Source organism: Danio rerio, chromosome 10, assembly GCF_052040795.2.
Source record: "Danio rerio strain M-AB ecotype USA chromosome 10, GRCz13ab, whole genome shotgun sequence".
Classification (NCBI taxonomy): domain Eukaryota; kingdom Metazoa; phylum Chordata; class Actinopteri; order Cypriniformes; family Danionidae; genus Danio; species Danio rerio.
Window position 1 is genome coordinate 27,497,524 of NC_141030.1, and position 20,246 is coordinate 27,517,769.

The 20,246-nt window shown below is 35.5% G+C and overlaps 1 protein-coding gene across 17 annotated transcripts in view; it reads right to left on the bottom strand.

Moving 5' to 3' along the window:
- cadm2a (cell adhesion molecule 2a) overlaps nucleotides 1-20,246 on the bottom strand; it is a 755,249-nt gene that overhangs the window by 715,479 nt on the left and 19,524 nt on the right. For 2 of the 17 annotated variants that reach the window (XM_087269781.1, XM_087269782.1), the window contains exon 2: nucleotides 8,198-8,329. The gene's annotated coding sequence lies outside the window, so the exon portion shown is untranslated. 17 annotated transcript variants of the gene reach the window in all.

Here is a 20,246-nt window from a genome sequence, read left to right on the forward strand (position 1 = left end):
GTATACAACATTTTTACAACTACAACATTCTACTACAGCATTCTACTATCTTCTTTTGTATCCAAAAGAGAAGAAAAAAAAACTCTTGTTGGGAACACTTAAGGGTGAGTAAATGAAGGCAGACTATTTATTTTTAGGGGGGAATTTTGGAAATTAAGTTAAAGTAGCTTAAAAAAATCTGTTGTCATGCCTTTTTGTAAAAAAATAGTGTGTGAACAAAAGAATGAATACTTGACTAGGTAAAAGGAGAGCTAATATTCTTTTTTTTTAAAGTCTCAGTTCAGAAATTATTCAGGACTAAAAGAACGACCAACACTATTAAGCGGCGGAGAACAAGATTGAACTTTTTAATCACTTAGTTTAGTTTATTTACAGTCCACCGCATCTTGGTCAAATGTTCAGCATTCAGGAATCAGCAGACGCTACAAGAGATGAGACAGTTTGAAAAGAATGATTAATAAATGATGCCTCGCTTTCACAGGACTTCTTCAAAGTTTGTCCTTGGGTTTAAACAGCATTCATGAGGGAGACAAAGAAAGAGATGCACGATCACAAAGAGGAAAAATTGTATCACAGAGCAGCGGGCTATGCAATCACATCGTGTATGCTCTTAAGTCATCAAAAAGGAATTGTTCCTTTCATTTAAACATTCTGCAAGGGGGGGAAAATCCCTGACATTAAATTCTAAGTGGGTCATTTTCAAGCTAATCACACTCCCCAATTAAGCCTGTGAGCTTTAAAGCACTTTAAACCAAACAGCCACGATCACAGATTGTGCAAGAATCAAATGTTGCACAAGCTTTTCTGAGCTCCTTCTCCCTTTGCTAAAGAAAAAAAAAAAAAAAAACTATTGTACCATTATAAGAAAAGATGTGGCCTTGTTAATATGGATGAAGAAAAAAATGACATTCACTCACACAGCTCTGCAGAAAAAGAGCAGTTTTAAATTAGGCAGTGATCCAAGCCTCTTCACTTTTCAGAGTTTTCCCTACTTGAATTAATGAAGCAAGGTGAGCGAACGCAAAAAGATGTCCGAACAAATGCATGAAAGGTGCCGTGTGTGAATGAAAGGACCACAAAGCGAGTTTGGCTCGGGGTTTATTTAATCAGCCAAACATTCCCCGCCTTTACCACCAAGCTACGGAGCTCATATGCCAATGCGTGCCAGTCAGGGGAGAGAGAGAAAGAGAGAGAAAAGCAGACAATGTTTCTGCCAATCAAGCTGGGCATCCCTCAGGGCTACAAGAGCGCCTGGCATGAGCTATTCTGCTGTGTGTGTCCTTAAAGGGCCTTTGTACATAAATCATCACAACACCTTAAAAACCAAACAGCATGCTTTGGGGTAACAAGACTGGCAATAAAAAAATTCAATTAATGGTTCTATGAAATGTATCAGCAAAGTTAAAAACTCAGAGTGAGAGCGAGACAAATAGGGAGCCGAGAGCTGTCTGGTAGTGCGGTCACGTATACGTTGGCTGAGCGCTGGGCCTCGAAGGGGCCGAGCGAGGGAGAGTGTGGCTAGCTCAGCGCCTTGCTTGCTTTAATTTAGCCAGACGTGACTCACATGAGGGCGATGGGTGCGGGGTGGTGATTAAATCTAACCTGCTTCATGCCTCAGCCACGGAGACAGCAATGAAGATCACAGCGGCCAGGCAAGGTGCTCATTTGGTTCAGATTAGGGCTAACCTCTTCGTCCTGGGGGAGAGATGACACAGTCGCACCCAGATCATCTGCTTCTCCTTTCTGTCTTATTAGGTTAATAGGGCTCCAGCCAGGAAAGGAGGGAGAACGTGTGGACGAGTAGAAAAATGGCAGCTGGGAGAGGAGGTGGACGGAGGTTATGGAATTATGAAGAGAGGTTAGGGGTTATCCAAATATTACTGATGCACAGAAGCTCTGTTTTCAACACTAGCAAGGCGCCTATTTAGTGAGCTGCCTACATAGTGGGCTGCTTTATTAAAAAAAAAATAATAATAATAAATAGGTGGGGTAACAATACACTGAAAAAAATGGTGTCTGCAAAATTGTTGCAAACAATTTGTGTCGAATTTAAACAAATTCAATTCAGCACGGTTCAGCTTAATTGTTTTTTTTTTATCCACCCTAACCATTCAACTTAAAAAATATATATATAAATTATTGCATTTTTCTTTTTGTTCAGTGTACTTGAAAATACGACTGTTGTGACTCCTTTATAATCACAACATATGTCATGGATATAAAGGTGCTATGCAAGCTTATGGGTGTCATTAGCTTAGTTTTAAATCCAAAGGTGACATTTGATACAATTAAAATGGCCCTGTGAAAATCAAGTTTATGACAGATTTATGACATGTTGTCTTGGTTATGTCAATTTGTTATAAGAATGACATTTCAAACATTGCTGCAGCTGCAATGATGTTACGCAGTGTGTAAAAATAGTCCCCCTCAACATGCCCTACACTTGCATCACAAGTTAGAATGTGTGTAATATGATTGGGCCTTTTTGGCAGCAAAGTTCCTTGATAATTATGCCATTATGTTAGTATAGTTCCTATTGGTCTAATCTGATTAAATAATCTATGCTAAGTGGAAAGTGGAAGCATTTTTTTAACCTGCTACATCATTTGATGCTTGTATAGTTTTCTGTAAGAGTCATGTCGTGAACAAAACATATGAAGCTAAGCATTGGTTCCCAGCCAACCATCAGTTGCTATCTTTAACAACATGCATCATGTCATGGAGAAGGCAGAACTTCTGTAAAGTTGACCAATTTCCAAAAACTAAAATGTAAGCAAACAATGTCTCCCAAAGCAGTATGTTTTGCACAAGTTGTCTTGCCCAAATCTTTTCTCCATTGCAAAATTCCACCTAACAGCACCAATGAATGCCAATGAATTTAGCCATGTTTGAAATCTCTGAAGAAGCTTCTGTGCTTCTATTGGTAACTGTTACGGATGTGATAGAAACTGCTGTTTATTAATATCAGGATGTTGTGAAGTATCCCAGAATTAAAGCTGATCGTCCATTATGACACACATGCAAGGGTAAATAAGCTACACTAATCCCAGAGTTACACATAGAAGAAAGAGTACTAGATCTTGCTATATCGTACAGTAGAGGCACAATTTAATACACACCACAGTGGATCTCAGTTTAGGTGTCCTAGGTTGGAGGTCAGGTTGCAAACCAAAGGGATCATGCAAAAACTGGGTCAAAACCATCTACTCTGAGCAGAGCAAAAGGGATTGGTTTGGTGTCCTCTACAATAACAGGAACTCTATGTATTAGCAATTTCATCCAAATGTCAACACGGCCATAAAAAAAGGTTTAATCAAAAAGTTGTTTGTCCAGGCTTGTATTTAACATATAATATAAAAATATCTATGTCAATGTTTATTTACCAAAGTCACAAAAGTGCCGAATTCACATCTGTCAAATCCGTAACAAACAGATATCACTCCATAACAAAGATTTTTCCTCATAAATATAAAATTGTCAAATAAAATAAAATAAAAAGTTTATGTTCTATAGAGAACCAACTCTTATTCTCATTCATTTGTTCATTTTCTTGTCGGCTTAGACCCTTTATTAATCCGGAGACGCCACAGCAGAATGAACCGCCAACTCATTCAGCAAGTTTTCACACAGCGGATGCCCTTCCAGCCGCATCCCATCTCTGGGAGACATCCACACACACATTCACACATTCATACACTACGGACAATTTAGCCTACCCAATTCACCTGTACTGCATGTCTTTGGACTGTGGGGAGCACCCGTAGGAAACCCACGCGAACGCAGGGAGAACATGCAAACTCCACACAGAAACACCAACTGAGCCGAGGCTCAAACCAGCAACCCAGCGACCTTCTTGCAGTTTAATACACCGAATATCTACAAAGTAGGTTGTATACTGCAAACGTGCATACTTTTTGGTCACATCCATAGCGCATGTTTATTTCCCTCACGTAAAACAAAACACGTTCTCAAAGATTTATTTATTTTTTATCCCGTAACTCTGAGGTTAGCTGTTGAAAAATAAAAACATCTATATTCTCTATTTTAAGTTTCTACAGCAAATGCTACACACATAATGCCATATAATTATAAATTAATAAGGCACCATACTGTATCTTGATTAACAGCCATTCTGTTGAGACCTACGACTCCTGCAATTCTGCCTATTGAGAGCAAGAAAGCCAGGAACAAGCGACATATCACACATGTGCACACATGCATGAAGGAGAAACAGTTTAAAGCAGAGAGAGCAAGAGAGAGTGAGAGAGAAAAGGACTTGTGACTCATGCAGTGGTGGCGGTAGGCTCTTCCGATCAGCAGGAAGATGTTCTGTTGGCAGAGATGTGAAAGAGGAATGTAATCCAATTACTCTTGTTATCAACATGAATCTGCTCTTTACTGCAGGACCAGCATTAAAGGATGTGGATTTATCCATATCATCATATGAACCACTCCCTTTCTCCACCAGCTCTCACTTGCACACGTACCAGCTGATTTATTGATAGAAAGCAGCTCTGTGGCGTTATTTCAAAGTGAATTTGACTTTCGCTGATTTCATTTGAAACTGATGTCAGGTGCTGACACGCATGAGAAGTTTCAAGGAAAGAGATGTGTTACTTAAAGCTAATTCTAAAGTGGGAAAAGCCACTTTAAAAGCCAAAGGAATACGTGAGAGGTGTTACAATGGTTGTGTGATTGTTTTTGAAAAATGTGCCATCTGTATTACCTACTGAACAGAACATTTTCTGGTTGCTTGAGCAAAAAGGTTTTCTTTTTAGGTGATATAGCTCAGTCAAAAAGTTAAAGCACTTAAGATATTACTAAAAATTTGTACTTTGGGGGAAATAAAATAAAGTAAAAAAAAGAAACTAAATAAAATTAAATTTAATTAAATTAACAAAACAAAACAAAACAAGACAAGTCAAGACAAGACAAGACAAAATTAAATGATCAAATAAATTATAAATTAAAATTAAAATTAAAATTAAATAAATTAAATTAAATTAAAATAAAATAAAATAAAATAGCAAAGTCTTATTAAAGGGGACGTAAATTAAACATTTATTTTATCCCTTTTTTTAACACAGTTGTGTTGCAAAAGTGTGTGCATATTCCCAGCTTCTAGTGGTAGAAATCTATTTTTTTTATATATATATATATAATTATTCTTCATAAAAACAGTCTGCAGAAACGCTTTGATTGACATCCACCCTTTGTATGTGTCGTTAGAGGGGGAAAGCCCAGCCCATGAACACAGGACATTAGTATTGTTTTTTTAATCTGCCACTATGCTGACACATCGCCATTTGTAGCTCCGGCCTCTTTAGAAAAGTGGGCTAGCTACACAATCACATTTGAATTTAATGCGACAGTCACCAAAATGGCACAATAAGCATCAAAGCCTAAAAGACGCATTTTGACAGGGTTATATAACATTATTTGTGTGGTATTTTAAGCTGAACCTTCACATAAACACTTATTTTACATCTTGTAAAAAGGGGCATTATCTTCCCCTTTTAATATTTGATTGCAAATTCCATTAGGTTTTTCGTTTATGTAATGAATTCATACATTTATAAGTGTGGCTAAAAATGTTAATGCTGCTGTAACAGAAAAAAGTAACATTTCAATCTACATTATGTAAAACTTTAATAATGTGTTACATCAAGTCTCAGATCAAGATATAACCCGCCATGTCTTGCGATCAGAATGATTAAGCTGTAGATTTAGGTCTATTCTGTATTCTCTTTCTCTGCGTATGACCTTGGTCTGCCTTTACATGCTGCTAAGGCCCTCACAGACGAAGCAGCCCCATAAATGAGCATGCCGAAGGAATCTAATGAGCCGCCTAAATGAGCTTTGGATCCCACTTTAAAGAACGTCAGCTTTGAAACGCCACTGGACCACTTCAAGTGCAAATGACAAAAAGATTTGATGTGGAAAAATTGACAAGACATGCCTAAAATATCTGAGGAATGTGATTAAACTAATTTGCGAGATACATCTCTTTGGGGCTTAACATTTCCAAACATGTAAAAGCAAAACATTGGTTTTACAAATCAAAACCACATCATAAATCTTCACGTGTGCACAAATTCATGCCTGTGCAGTAGGTTTCAAGGGTGTAAATATGGTACCTTTTGAAAGTTAAATCTGATTAACTCAGCGGATTACAGTTATGTCACATTAGGTTATAATATTGCACCATCTGATGTACAAATTTAATGAAGCGTCTGCATGAATGTGCAACAACAATACATTCCAGAGATGTGTTTCCCAAATAACGACTCGCAGCTGAACTACAATTGTATGATGCATCATTCGGGAAATAAACTATGTAGTAACTCTGTCGAAGCTCCATAGTCTTAGCCACGTTATTTAAACCACAATACTTTCGCAATGACACTCATTAAGGGGGTGGAGTAACAATTTCTTTAAATAAAAATCCAACAAAATATGTTTGTGTGTGTGTGTGTGAGAGAGAGAGAGACAGAATGAGAGAGAGAGAGAGAGAGAGAGAGAGAGAGAGAGAGAGAGAGAGTATGCGAGTACATTAGTTATGTTAATAATAGGTTGTTTTCAACCACATGGTTCTGATGATGCCTGAAATTCAGATGGATGGCAGGAAGTAAAAAACTGAACGGGAGACATCGAGGAAAGTCCATATTTGTGTGATTTGTACCATATTTTAAAGGAGATATGAACAGAAAATAACCACATATGTTGGGCATTATCCTTATAAGAGGGCTGAGTTTTCAATTGAACTAAAATATATTTGCCTGTCATCAATGCTGTATAAGCTACAGTAAGTTACATAAAAATACTATAGTACATTCTAGGGATGCAACAATTCTCAATATAATACTGAACTGTTCGGTACGACCATCCAAGGTTCAATATGTGCTTGTAAATTGTGTTTTTTTTTTTACGTTTAAATAATATATGGGCGTTTTAATTTTCTCCAAATTGACTGTTTGTGTGTGCCTGTATGTCTACGAGCTGAGATGAGAAAACTCCTCCCCACGGTGTGGGGACATTTCGGTTACACGTACAGCTTACTCAAACGGAAACACTTCCAACATGGCTGCACATCTGTGGTGCCATCACCCAGCAGTATCACTGTCTGAAGGCAGGATAGCAGAGAAGGTAATAAAGTTTCCCAAAAAACAACAATCCCTCACTTAATCCTTCCAGCAAATATACCCAACAAGTTCCTAAAGACACAAAAAAATAGCAAAGGCAGTGTTAAGTTTAGTTAAGATGGTTTATTTCAAACAAATATATTTGTACTTCAGTAAACATAAATAGTCAATTTATGTTTATTAAATTCACATGTATGTTTATTTTCAAAATGTAGGAATTTTCATGTTCCCCAGTTTGTACATAGGCTACCAGCAGCTGTGAGATTTCAGTGTTATTTTTTTATTATACAACACACTAGGAACTAGTGTACTTTTCTTGGCTTTGAAGTAAAATTAAATAAAAAAAATTAACCCGTGGTAAAGGAAAAAAAGGGGGGAAAAGGGGTGGATGGAGGTTTCTTCGGAAAATGAAGATAAGGGAGTAATTTTTTGCTAGGCTACTTATAGTGAGTTTGGATTAATCTGATTGGCTAATAATGATTGTAGATGAGAGGCCAGCTGCGGTCAATCATATCACGTGCTGCTCTCGAAATTAGTTTGTGAAACTTCAATACAACAAACTCCTTACTGCATCGAACTCTGTACTGCATTTACCTATTGCAGATACACATATGTGATAGCGATGCTCTAGCGATATATTGTTCAGTTCTAGCGATGCATACAGGAAACACTGAACTGCTGAACTGTTTGTAACGATGGGTTGGGGAAACGCACCCTCGATCTTCTCCAAGACATTCCTCTGCAAAGCTCCCCCTGCATCTCTCCTCAAAAGAACCGACTCTATTTGTTTAAGCAGAGAGCTGTTGAAAAAGGGGAACTTGATCTGAGCATGTGCCATGAAAGACTCTCAAGTATGGCATGTCCACCCACAGAGTGTCAACGACCAGTCATGAATCTATGGAACTTAAATGCACATTACAGCTCAATTAAACCCAGCTGTCATTCAACCCAGGCTGATGCCAAAGAGCCGAATATGCGAACATGTGATCCTTAAACGGAGTTCCAGAAGCTCAATGGGAGTTCATGGAGATGCACTAAGGCCCCTGTTTACTCACGCATGGGTGCTTCTCAATACGCGCCAACACTCTTGCCCTCCGTTGGCCTGGAAACATCCTCACGTGCATCAGGATTTCTGGAGGGAATCCATCAATGGTTGAAGGACTCCAGCAATGCGAGACTTCAAAGCTCTGGAAATGAGCATGGGAATTTATATGCAGACGTTAACTGAAAAAGGATGTCATTTTAATGCAAAGCGAATCTAGGTTTGATTTATTGAGCTTGATGTAAAAATGACAAACAGCTAAAAGGCTGTACTTTAGCTGGTCAAGTAACACTTTCCTGTGCCCGAGAACACAGCTTTTATGAGTCAGTCTTGTGAAATATAACAAAGTGAGTCATTAAAATAAGTAAATATCACTTGGAAGTGGACAAATGAGTCAGGGCGAGAAACAGTCGAGTTTACTTTTCATGTCTAAAACTTTAAAAACTGTCAAGGGCAGTAGAGCTTTGTGATATCTATGATCTGGAAAACACAGATGGAATAATAAAAAAGGAATATCTCAGAATTTGGCATATTTTTGGTGAATAAAGGTAACACTTTACAACAAGGTTGTATTAGTTAATGTCAGTTAATTAATTTGCTAACAAGAACAAATAATGAGCAATACATTTATGACAGTATTTATTCATATTTGTTAACGTTAGTTAAAGGGCACCTGTTTTTTTTTTTTCACTTTTACAAGATGCAACATAAGACATTGGTGTCAATGATGTGCCTGTAAAGTTTCAGCTTAAAATACCCATTAGATTATTTATTATGTGATGTAGAATCTACCCATTTTGGTGTCAAATTATTATTATTTGATGATGTTTGGTTTATTTGATGTTTCTGTGGTGGATTCAAGCCTTTCTGAAATGATGAGTCACACACAAATGCTGTTTGCAGTACGCGCACACACACACACACACACACACACATATATATGCTTGTTTACTGACAATGCGACCTTGGTGATTATAGCAATTAGGAATTACATAGTGATTTTATTGTCTTTATTACAAACATGCTCTGTTTCAAAAACATTTTAAACTTATAAAATTAATTATTGACTTTTAGCTGATCACAGAGAATTGTAATAGATGTTTTAATCCCAGTTTCTTTGCAAAAAATGTTCTATGGACATGTGTATACATGTCAATCAATTTGGAGGGTGGTGAAAATCACACTCCTACGTCATGTTGTGGTGGGCCCTAAAATCACTGGGATTAGGATCCTATTTTAACATCAGTACATTTTAAAAAAGAGACTTGTTGTGTTTCTATCACTCCGATATGACTGTGGACAAACTATACATACAGACAGTTCTGTCCAAACTGCTTTCAAATGTTAATTTTCGTCATAGGAGCCCTTTAATAAAAATACAGTTGTTCATTGTTAGTTCATGTTAACTCACGGTGCATTAATTTCAATGTTAACAAGCATCAATTTGGATGTTAGCAATACATTAGTAATTGTTGAAAAATGCCTAAAATAATGTTGTGCAAGTATTGTTCTTACTTTGTTTATGATAATAAATATATTAGCTGACATTAATAAAACCTTATTGTAAAGTGTGACCGGATAAATAAAAAATAGTGCTGTACCACCAGAATAACATTGCATATATGAAATTAATAAAATACTTAGGCCTACACAAAATATGTTTCATAGAAATAATTATAATAAATAATTCACACATTAACAAAACCAAATATAAAAGAAAAACTATGTGACAAGCCGTTTCATTCATGTGACTGTACCACAAGTTGAAAACTAAAGCAACATAATTTCTTACATGTTATACTTTTGTACAATGCTGGTATTATTAATATAAATTATTTATTATTATTATTATTGATGCTGTTATAATAAAAATATAAATAATAATAAGAAGAAGAAGAAGAAGAAGAAGAAGAAGATTATTATTATACTTTTGTACAATGTTAGAATTATTAATATTAATTTTATTTTTATTATTATTATTATTATTATTATTAATATTATAAATTTTATTATTATTATTATTATTATTATTATTATTATTGTTGTTGTTGTTGATGATGTTGATGATGTTATTGTTGTTGTTGTTATTATATTTTTAAATACGGTGTTAAATATTTATTTTCTATTTTTGGTATAAAGTATACATCATTTATTTACTTATTTTACAGACTTTCCTTGTTTTTGTATTATATAATTGTTTGCTCATTATTCATGTTATGGGCAATGCTTTAGCAATTTTGTGCAAGTCATGCTAATAAAGCTCATTAGAATTTGAATGGGTGAAAGCTTTCTTTCTCTCTCTCTCTCTGTGTGTGTGTGTGTGTGTGTGTGCGTGTGTGTGTGTGTTGTTGGATAAGAGTGAAATATTCCACAAATAATGTCTTATTTTCATAAGTATGACCCAAAATTACCAGGTAGACTCTTTCAAACTTTTTTTTTTCACCATTAAGAACAAAATCCTTCCCTGTGCCAGTAAGTATCGGGTTCACTTTGATTTGTTTTGACTAAATATAGTCTGCATTGTTTATAATGAATTAATACAAGCTGCAGGGGGTCCAAACAACTACACCACCCACTTCTCAGTATTCAGTATGTACTTATCTAGTATTATCCCATTCCAAAACAAAGCCAGTGATTCCAAACATGCTGTTCACAGCCCTACTGGACAAATCCTGACAGACACAGGACTCCATGAAACATGAGCATTGATTTTCCTCTCCGCTGACCCCTTCAATATCACACGAGTAACAACAGACGACATGTACTGCTTACAAAATTCGCAGCTTGATGACAAAACAGCAAATCCAGATAAAGAGCGAGTGAAAACGAGACAAACAGGAAGCGATCCAAATAGGAATCCGATAATTCCAAAGACATTTGCAACACCCTCCTCTAAACTATTCATGCCTTCCAGGGCCATTCCGCATTTTCAATTATTTAAGGATGAAGGCGCTCTTAACTCAGCAATTTAAACCCTTTAAATCTATGCGAAATTCCCAAATTGATTGCGGAGGTGAATAAGACACATTTATCTTAATGGAAATACATAAAACATTAAAAGCAGCCAAATGATTTATACACATGCAGACCCAATTTCACATTTCCCTGCTCTTAAATGAAGCAGCACATGTTTATTTGGAGAATGCAGAGCAGCGTGTTTTTAACCTTGCAGGTCTTTCCAATGAGTGACGGTTTTAACCCATTAGCATCTCCGCAGAATGGAAGAATGTTCAGGCAGAGGATGTTGTTTATTATTTATTGGACGTCATATTGATTGATTACAGGCCATAAGTGGCTTTAAGAACATCAGACATGAACTGTGAGATGCATGGAAGCATTTGGATCAACATGAAGAAGTGCAAGCACAGGTATACATTGTGTGGTTAAGACAGAAAACCATCTGTTGTGAAAATGTATTAAACATCTGACTCTGATAATTAGAGTCGGAGTGTGTTGAAGCTCTGGTGAGCTGCTTGGGAAGAAAAAAAAAAAGCATTTTATGGTTCTCTCTGTCCATCTCAATCCAACCCTTGTCAGACAGTATCCGGAGGTAAGAGGCCAGCAAATAGAAGGATTGCATAACATCCTGTCAACAGAGATGTGTCCATCTGGTCAATTTTTGAAGCTGCGTAGATCCTTCACCGCCTATGAAAATAGCACACAATTGTAGCGTGTGCATTTTGGCATTGGAAAGAGATGTAATGAGAGGTTTGGGCCAGTTTTGTAAATTAATTAGAGCAGTGGTTCTCAAACTGTGGTACGCGTACCACTAGTGGTACGCGGGCTTCCTCCTAGTGGTACGCGGAGGAATCGCTGAATAATGAAAGAAACAATTAACACTTTTAATACTTTAATGCGTAATATAACATTGATGTGATCAGCATTGGCTGTTTTGTGAAGCGTACGATCACAACGCTGTGCTTAGAGTGTTTATTTTAGTGCATTGTGTCATAAGCTGCTGAAAATCAGTTTCCGAAGTTTAAGAATTGATTCTGAAGCATGATTTGACTGACATGAAAAGTGGCCAATCACAGTCGACCTTGTCTAGTTGCGTGAAACGTAAGGGCGGGACAAAGGCTTTCTGTGTTGCAGAGACAGAAAAAACAACTTAAAAACAAATGTTTTGTTGGAATAATGCTTCTCAGATGTTTTCACTACAGAGATGTCTAGCAGAGTAATTAAACCGCGGACATATTTCCTGCCTATTTGATGATCTTCATACACGTTTCGCTCTCCGACAGCCAGTCGACTCGCCTCTGACCTGTCACTCCTCTAAATACATTCTGAATGGCGGCGCGGGAATGAAGGTATTGCGCAATTACTCATTTCTGCAAATGCGGCGAGTGCTTTATTTTAACACGAGAGCGCATTCATGTACGCAAATCGCTAAAACAGATATGCGAGCTTTTAAATATGCTTTTTTCAAATGAACTGCAAGTCCTCTCATGATCGCCTGTGTGCTCAGATTGAATACAATCGCGATCTTTCCACTATTAAAGTAGACATTATTTATCTTTGCCCCTTAACTAAATTTAGTCAAAAGTATTCAAAGTTATAAAATATTTAGAAATAGATTGATACATGATCGATGACAATGCTAATGGTCTTCTTATTTGGCTGTGTTGTGAAGTGAAACTTACTTTTAGCAAAGGTGGAACATTTTTTATTTCTTTACGACAAAATAATTATGCTGGAAATGTTTCTGGATGAGGTATTTGTGTGATTTATACATTTAGCTGTATTCTGATCTGTCCTAAAGCATTACAGGTCAAAGCAATCCATTGTTAGCCTACTTATTGTTTATTTATCACAATTTACAATAAGACTCTTAAAGCACTGCTTTGATAAATGTAGTGTCGTCATATTTTAAATACCTCAAGTAAAATGAAGTAATTTGTTTTATTTTTTTACTGACAGTGTACTTGTATTTTTTTACGTTTCTATTTTAGATTAAGATTAAGTGTAAAATAAAATCTACATGTGATGTACAGCTATTTAAGAAACAAATTTGCCATATTGTAAAGAAAATAGTGTAAAATATGTAAATAAAAGGCTAAATTGAAATCTTTTTACCATATACTTTAATTTAACCTTTCAAAGCTTAAAAATATATATTTTTAAAAATGGGCAAAAAGTGTCTCTGTGGCCTTAAAGATTATTTGGTAGTTTTACCAGTGCTATTGAAAAAGATTAATTGTCATGAAAGGAAAAATTGACTATACTTCCTTTGTTAGTGCAAATTATACATGTAGCTTTGGGATGTAAGCAATCAAACCATTCAATCAGGTTTACACTAAAAAAAGTGATTTCATAATGAAAATCAGATTTTTTTTCAAAAGTAACCAACTAGTACTTTTTAAAAGAGTAATTTGTACTTTTACCTAATATTAGTATTATTTACTAAAAATTTTTTTATTTTAGCAGTGTAATAGTAGTTTTACTTGAGTACAAAAAAGATTTCACAAGCACTTAGTGCAGGTTTATTATATTATTAATATATGATTAATAAATATTATTATTAATGGTTTTTATTTGTATCTATTCCTATGCAATGTTTTATGGGTTGCTGAGAATACATTTCAGGTCCTCAATACATAGCATGTCAGTCTTGAAAAAAAAAATAGGTGCTGGAATTGATTTTCATTAGGCTGTGCCTGTATGAACCCTGTCATGTACATTTAACATTTATTTCAAGATTAGTCTGAAAGTGTAGGAATATGACATATAGCCTATATTTATAAGGTCCAAGCAGCATTTCCAGCTTTTGATGAATAGGCTACTATGAATACTTTAGATTTAAGTACAGCAGTTTTCTTTTTACTTTTTAAGAACAGTGCCATTTTTTTATGAACTTTTAAAAGCACATTTCAACTAAAACTTTTTTTTTATCTGCAAGCACAGTTAATGTTCAGACTATTTCAAATGTTTAAAGTGACTGACAATAATACATATTCTTACTAATAGGAAGTAATCTGCATCGTTTTAAAACTGTGCACACCTGTAGCTGCTTAATTAGGCTTACGACGCTATTTTTTAATACTGGTTAAAAAATAGCGTCGTAAGGTGGTACTTGGAGAGACGATTTTTTTTCTAAGGTGGTACTTGGTGAAAAAAGTTTGAGAACCACTGAATTAGAGGTTGTTGTTTTTTGTTTTTTCTAGAAGGAAGCAATAAATTCCTCACAGCCCAATTAATTTTTTTATATTTACAATAGTAATTCCATATCAAATAAATGTTTTGTATTTTAGGGAAATTAATGGTTAACTTAAATTAAACACCAATTTAAACTATTAACAAAAAGTCATTATATAATGATTAAACTTAATTTGTAGTTTTTTTAACATTACTAATGTACCAACATGAATGTATCAATGTTCAGAATAGAAGAAATGTCTTAAGCATTACAAAACATTAAAATACTTCTAAAAAACTGTGACTGGAAATAAATTGACTTGTAACACCTTGTATAAAAAATAAAAATAAAAAAAATAAATAATAATAATAATGATAACAATAAATAATAATAATAATAATTATAACAATAATAATAATAATAATAGTAATAGTAATAAAATATCGTATTAATAACAATGAAAAATTGCTATAAAAATAATAATAATAATAATAATAATAATAATCATCTGGGTTTCCAAGTCCAAAAACATGTGGTATAGGTGAATTTGGTAAGCTTAAAATTTTCCGTAGTGTATGTATGTGAATGTGTGTATGGATGTTTCCCAGTGAGGGTTGCAGCTGGAAGGGTATCCGCTGTGTAAAACATATGCTGGATAAGTTGGCGATTCATTACGCTGTGGCGACCCCGGATTAATATAGGGACTAAACATGAATAATAATAATAATAATAAAATAAATAAATAAATAAATAAATAATTATCAGTATTATTATTATATTTTTACATATTGGACGCTGACAACAGACTTGCAGATCCACTTAGAGTAGAGGAGTATAAAGGTCATCCAAAAAGCAAAGTCAAAAACAGGCTAATGGTCAGACTAGGCGGCAAAGAGTCAAACACGGTAAACAGGCGAAAGATCAAAAATACAGGATAACTAGACAAGGGGAAACTGCTTTGTAATGTTAGTAAGTAAACAAGACTCAGCAAAGTGTATGTAAAAGTGAGTGGTATATATAGTCCTTGTAATCAGTAATCATGAGCTCCAGCTGAGTGTGTGAGTGTCCAGATTATTGTCAGCTGTGGCAGGAGTTGATGAGCGCGAGGAGTTTTTGAAGATGGAGCTCAGCAGGACAACAGGAAGTAATCTCCAGCAGAGAAAACACTTCTGGCGATCACAACACATATACTGTAAGCAAAGTTGTAAACATTTCTTCTAAGAATTGTTTACTGAACCCAAACTTATAAACAGTAGTGCCAGTTTGTTTTTTCAAAGCAATGTTTAGTTTATTTGAAGAAATGGCAAAAGTCGTGATTAATTATTAGTTTAGTCATCTACGAAGCACAACTGAATTCATTCTACACATTACATAAGAATTGCCTTTGAAGCAGCTCTGATACAAGTTTACAAAAGGAAGCTTTGTACAAAAAAAAAAAAAAAAAAGCACAGCCTTGCCCACACGAAACCTGTTCCCACAGGAAGATCAGCAAATTTCCACAACATTCAACCTGCCAACACATGGTTTAACACCTCTCTCGGCCCTTCTGTTTCATTGAGCAACCAATTTGAATTTGAAAAATCAAGTCAGTTTACCATATTTAACAGGTTTAAATCCATTCCACTATTTTTCTCCAACATCCATTGTAGGAAATGCAGAGAACAGTCTGCAGATTCCATCTGGAGCTGCTCACTGAGCGGGAAATCATCTGCCGTCTGTTTCGGACTCATCATATGCCTTCCTCCCAATCTAAAATGGTCTGCTGCAGTTACATGAAAAAGAGTCTGTGAAACTATGAGCTGTGCCTGAAACAGCTCACTTGTTCACAAATTCACTAATCCCTATGTAGGGTACATCATATAGAGTGGACTATATGATGAAAAAGGGAACTAAAATGAGTGGGTGAATTTGGGACTTACTGTTAATACTGTTAGCCAGAGAACAATTGGTAATGGACAATTGTATAGTCACATTACACCAACCATCCTCTAACATTACCTTTTTGATTTGACGAATTTAAGGTCAACATTCATTTATCACATTTATTGAATATTTGATAACCAAAAAAAAAACCTCTAAATGTCATTCATAATATTTGCTTTAAATACTGTATATAGCAAGAATTAAAAATAAAATAATATAAGAATTAACTCATTCAACTAATTCAAACAATATTAAATAACTTACAATTTTTTTTTTTATCTTAAGTGTTTCTTTAACACATTTTGTTGATTATAAGTTACATTACAACTGCATGCCAACTAGGGCTGCACAATTTGATCATCGATTTCACAATGTGATCATTCTCAAAAGTCACATTGTAGGATATGCAATGTTGATTTTGTAGTATAATTTAAAATGTCCATGTTTTTGAGGCCTTAGACTGTATAATAATTTTAAAACCACGAAGGCATAAGAAATTGTACCATTTGTAAGTTACGATTAGATTCAGAAAATGATAAAACATTTATTTAAACATTTATTTCAGTTGTATCTTGTACAGTTGTACTGAAATGTATTGATTTATGCTTATAGATGCTTTATTATATTTAATGGAAATGCTCCTTTCTACAGAATTATCCAAATCAGTCTAAAATTAGTAATCCTTTCCAAATACAAAAACTACAAAAATAACGCAGAATTAGGCAGAATATCAAAATACTGCAATGTTACATTTTTCTAGTATTGTGCAGCCCCAATGTCAACTAATTATCATTTGAGTATTAGTAGACTGTAAGGTTAGGGTCAGTGTAAATCGGCATGTATCTGCAAAGTTTCTTATTGTCAGGAGAATGTCGATTGGTGGAGCAGTGTCAGCAGATTTTAAGCAGACCTGAGAATTAGTTGGCATGAAGTTGCAATCTAACTTACAGTCAACAAATTGTGCAAGAAGGACCATCAAAAAAAAAGCGAGGCCGAAATTTGTTCTCATCAGCCATGTTTCCTCATTGTTGACTTGCAAATGGCAATGTACACTCAAACTGAGTGGTTAAACATATTAGGTAAAAATAGTTCAGATACCACAACTTAAAACACCCAATTTAGTGCAAAAATGTCAAGGATGGATATCAGTTTTGGGCAAAGCTATGCTCTCTGTCCTTAACAATTGCATTCACCTGTGGAAGGTGCACAGTCCCTGACCCTCATCAGAGCTATTGAGTTTGGCTTTGAAAACACATGGCTAAGAAGAATTTATTTCTCATTTAATGTTTCTAAAATAAATGGAAAGAAAGCTGGTCGCTCTTTACCAGCGGACACAGATAAGCATTAATTGGTCCATCTGAATGGCGGCCAAACACTTTTCTATTATTTTTCTCTTAGAGTATGTTTTTTTGCTCAATCTCATCCTCTCAAAGTCTTAGCTGCTGAACTGAGAATCTGAAAATGAAAAACAGAGAAGTTTAACTTACAAAAAGAACATGCTACGCAGTCAGATTTAAAATAATAATAATAATAAAGGAAAAACTCATAAACCTGGTCTGGAATTTAACTGAGGCTATAGGAGCAAAACGATAATTAAGTGTTAAGTCCAGTTCATCCACTTTTTATTAATATGTGATCACTTTCATTCATATTTTTAAACTACATTTTTATATAATCGTCCGGCATTTGATATGTTGTTAATTAAAAGGCTTGATATTTGACGCAGAAGGAGAATAATATATACCAATGTAATTCCCTTTGCCTCATCACCTCAAATACCTTTCCTTGTAATATGAAATAAGTTTCTGTCTTGCATTATTCAAATGCCTTACCAACCTGGCAATCAGTTGTGCTTGATGAACCCTCGGAATATATTATGACCGATGTATAAAGCTTGTCAATCAGATCAAAGGATGGATTTTTAAGTCCAAAAATAGCCTCAACAGTATATAACTGATTCAATAACTGAAATCCCTTCCATCACTTACAAAGTACATACTAACTAACTAACTAACTAACATAACAGCTAAAATGTCACATGTTGGCATCTGGTAGGGGAAAATACACATTATATTGTTTATATTGTAAAGTCCAAACATTATAAATTTTCAAAGAATGTGCTTATTTTCAAATTTCTGATGAACAATAACAAATAATATAAGTGGAAAGAAATTTTCCCAAAAAGTAAGCACATTTAAACTCTAAATGTGAATGTGACTAATAGGAAATGAGTGGAAAAGACATTGTTAGGCCCTGTTCCAAACAGTGGCAATAAATCATTGTTCTTTTAATCTGCTTTAGTTTCATATAATGCCATGTGCCAGTGGAGTAGTCCTGATTTTTAACACAAATCATGCATGCAGATAATACAGCCAAACGCCACCCCCTTCATTCCCTCACAATGCGGCCTGGGGTCTGAAAACTCAAGAGCGCTGCCCACATGAAGACGACAACTTCTATTTGTGGCGTGGCTTCACGTCAAGCGTGATCCCTGGGGCCGCTGCTGTGATGAGACGGAAACAAACAAACAAGTGTTCAATCTTTCTCTTGCCGCCACCTTTCCTCCATCGCAGAGGAAGGCAATGGAAGAGCATAGGCTGTGTTAGAGAAAGAAAAGGGGAATAAAAGAGAGAGGAGTTTCATTTGTTTCAAACAGCCTATGAGCTGGCCCTGTCTCTCAGATCCTCACAGAACAGGGGGAGACAATGCAAGAGAATTGAACCCAACATTATCAGCTCGGCACAAAAGCCTTGCAGTCATCCCCTGCTTTCTCTCTCCCTCTCATCTTCCCCCTCTAATTCCATTTCCAAAATGCAAACCACTGTAAAACTCCTCGCTCGACTTGGAGAAGTGTTATTTTGCATGCGATTATTATACGAAAGCCGCTTCTTTTCTGTTAGCAGTACAAATTTAGGCACAAGAGACTCCTTTGAGTCCTGAGCGCCGAACAGAAAGAAACCTTCAATGGCTCTAGGATTCTCACTCATTCGCTCCAAAAGAGCGGGCCACTTTCAAGCAGTGAAAGCTTTCATTACTCAACAATCACTTTGACACCCGACATTCGCATCTGAACCACTTGCTAAAAATCATCATTTAGCTTGGGGATAATGATAACCTGTCGATAAGCAAGCATAAGGCCTTGAAAGATACTGAACTCCCAGAAGAGATAGTCATTAAGAAACCCAGGCACAGGGAAAAACACATGCATGTCCTCAGAGGAATCGAACCCAAAGATTACATTGATCTACATTGAGTAGATACTCCCTTTGCCAAGAATGATTGATGTTGCTCCTGAATGAACAATGCTCCCACCTGTCCAACACATTTGATTTGACGGTTCTGACAGTGTGGCAATATTAGCAACATTTCAGCGAGATTCTTTCATCAGTTGTTAATAGTGTAGAAATGTCTAGTAGAAGCACAGTAATCACTTTCAAACCAAAGCAGCTTGCTGTTGGAACATGGAATCTGTGCTTTAATTATAATAGGGCTGACCAAAACTACTATCCTTCAGGTCCAGATCCAAAAAAAATAGCTCCAAATATTCATAATATACATGCCCTTCAAATGTAGAATTGGACATTCATGATTTTGTATATGATCAAAATCTCACTTAACCGTTTTGAGGGGCAAGGATTTCAGTTGAAATGGCTGGATTTGTGTCTGGTAGCCAAATCGTAAATATAATCACATCTCAAGGTATATGAAATCACATGTATTTCCTTGCATAAGGTAATTTTTGAGTTTCCAGTGTTGTCAAAAACAGTACTCGACATTATAGAATGCACTCATTATAGGGTCATAACTCACCTCACTTAAGGCTAACCAATCCTATTCCCGGAAGAGAGCCGTACTGCATAGTTTAGCTCTTGTGATAATGACACACCCAAAACAGCTAAAAACAAGTCTTCAGGAACTTTACTGCTGTGTTCGCACCAGGCATGGTACACGTGGATAAATTGTGATATTTACGTGTAAATACACGTATGAACATTTTGATTCATTC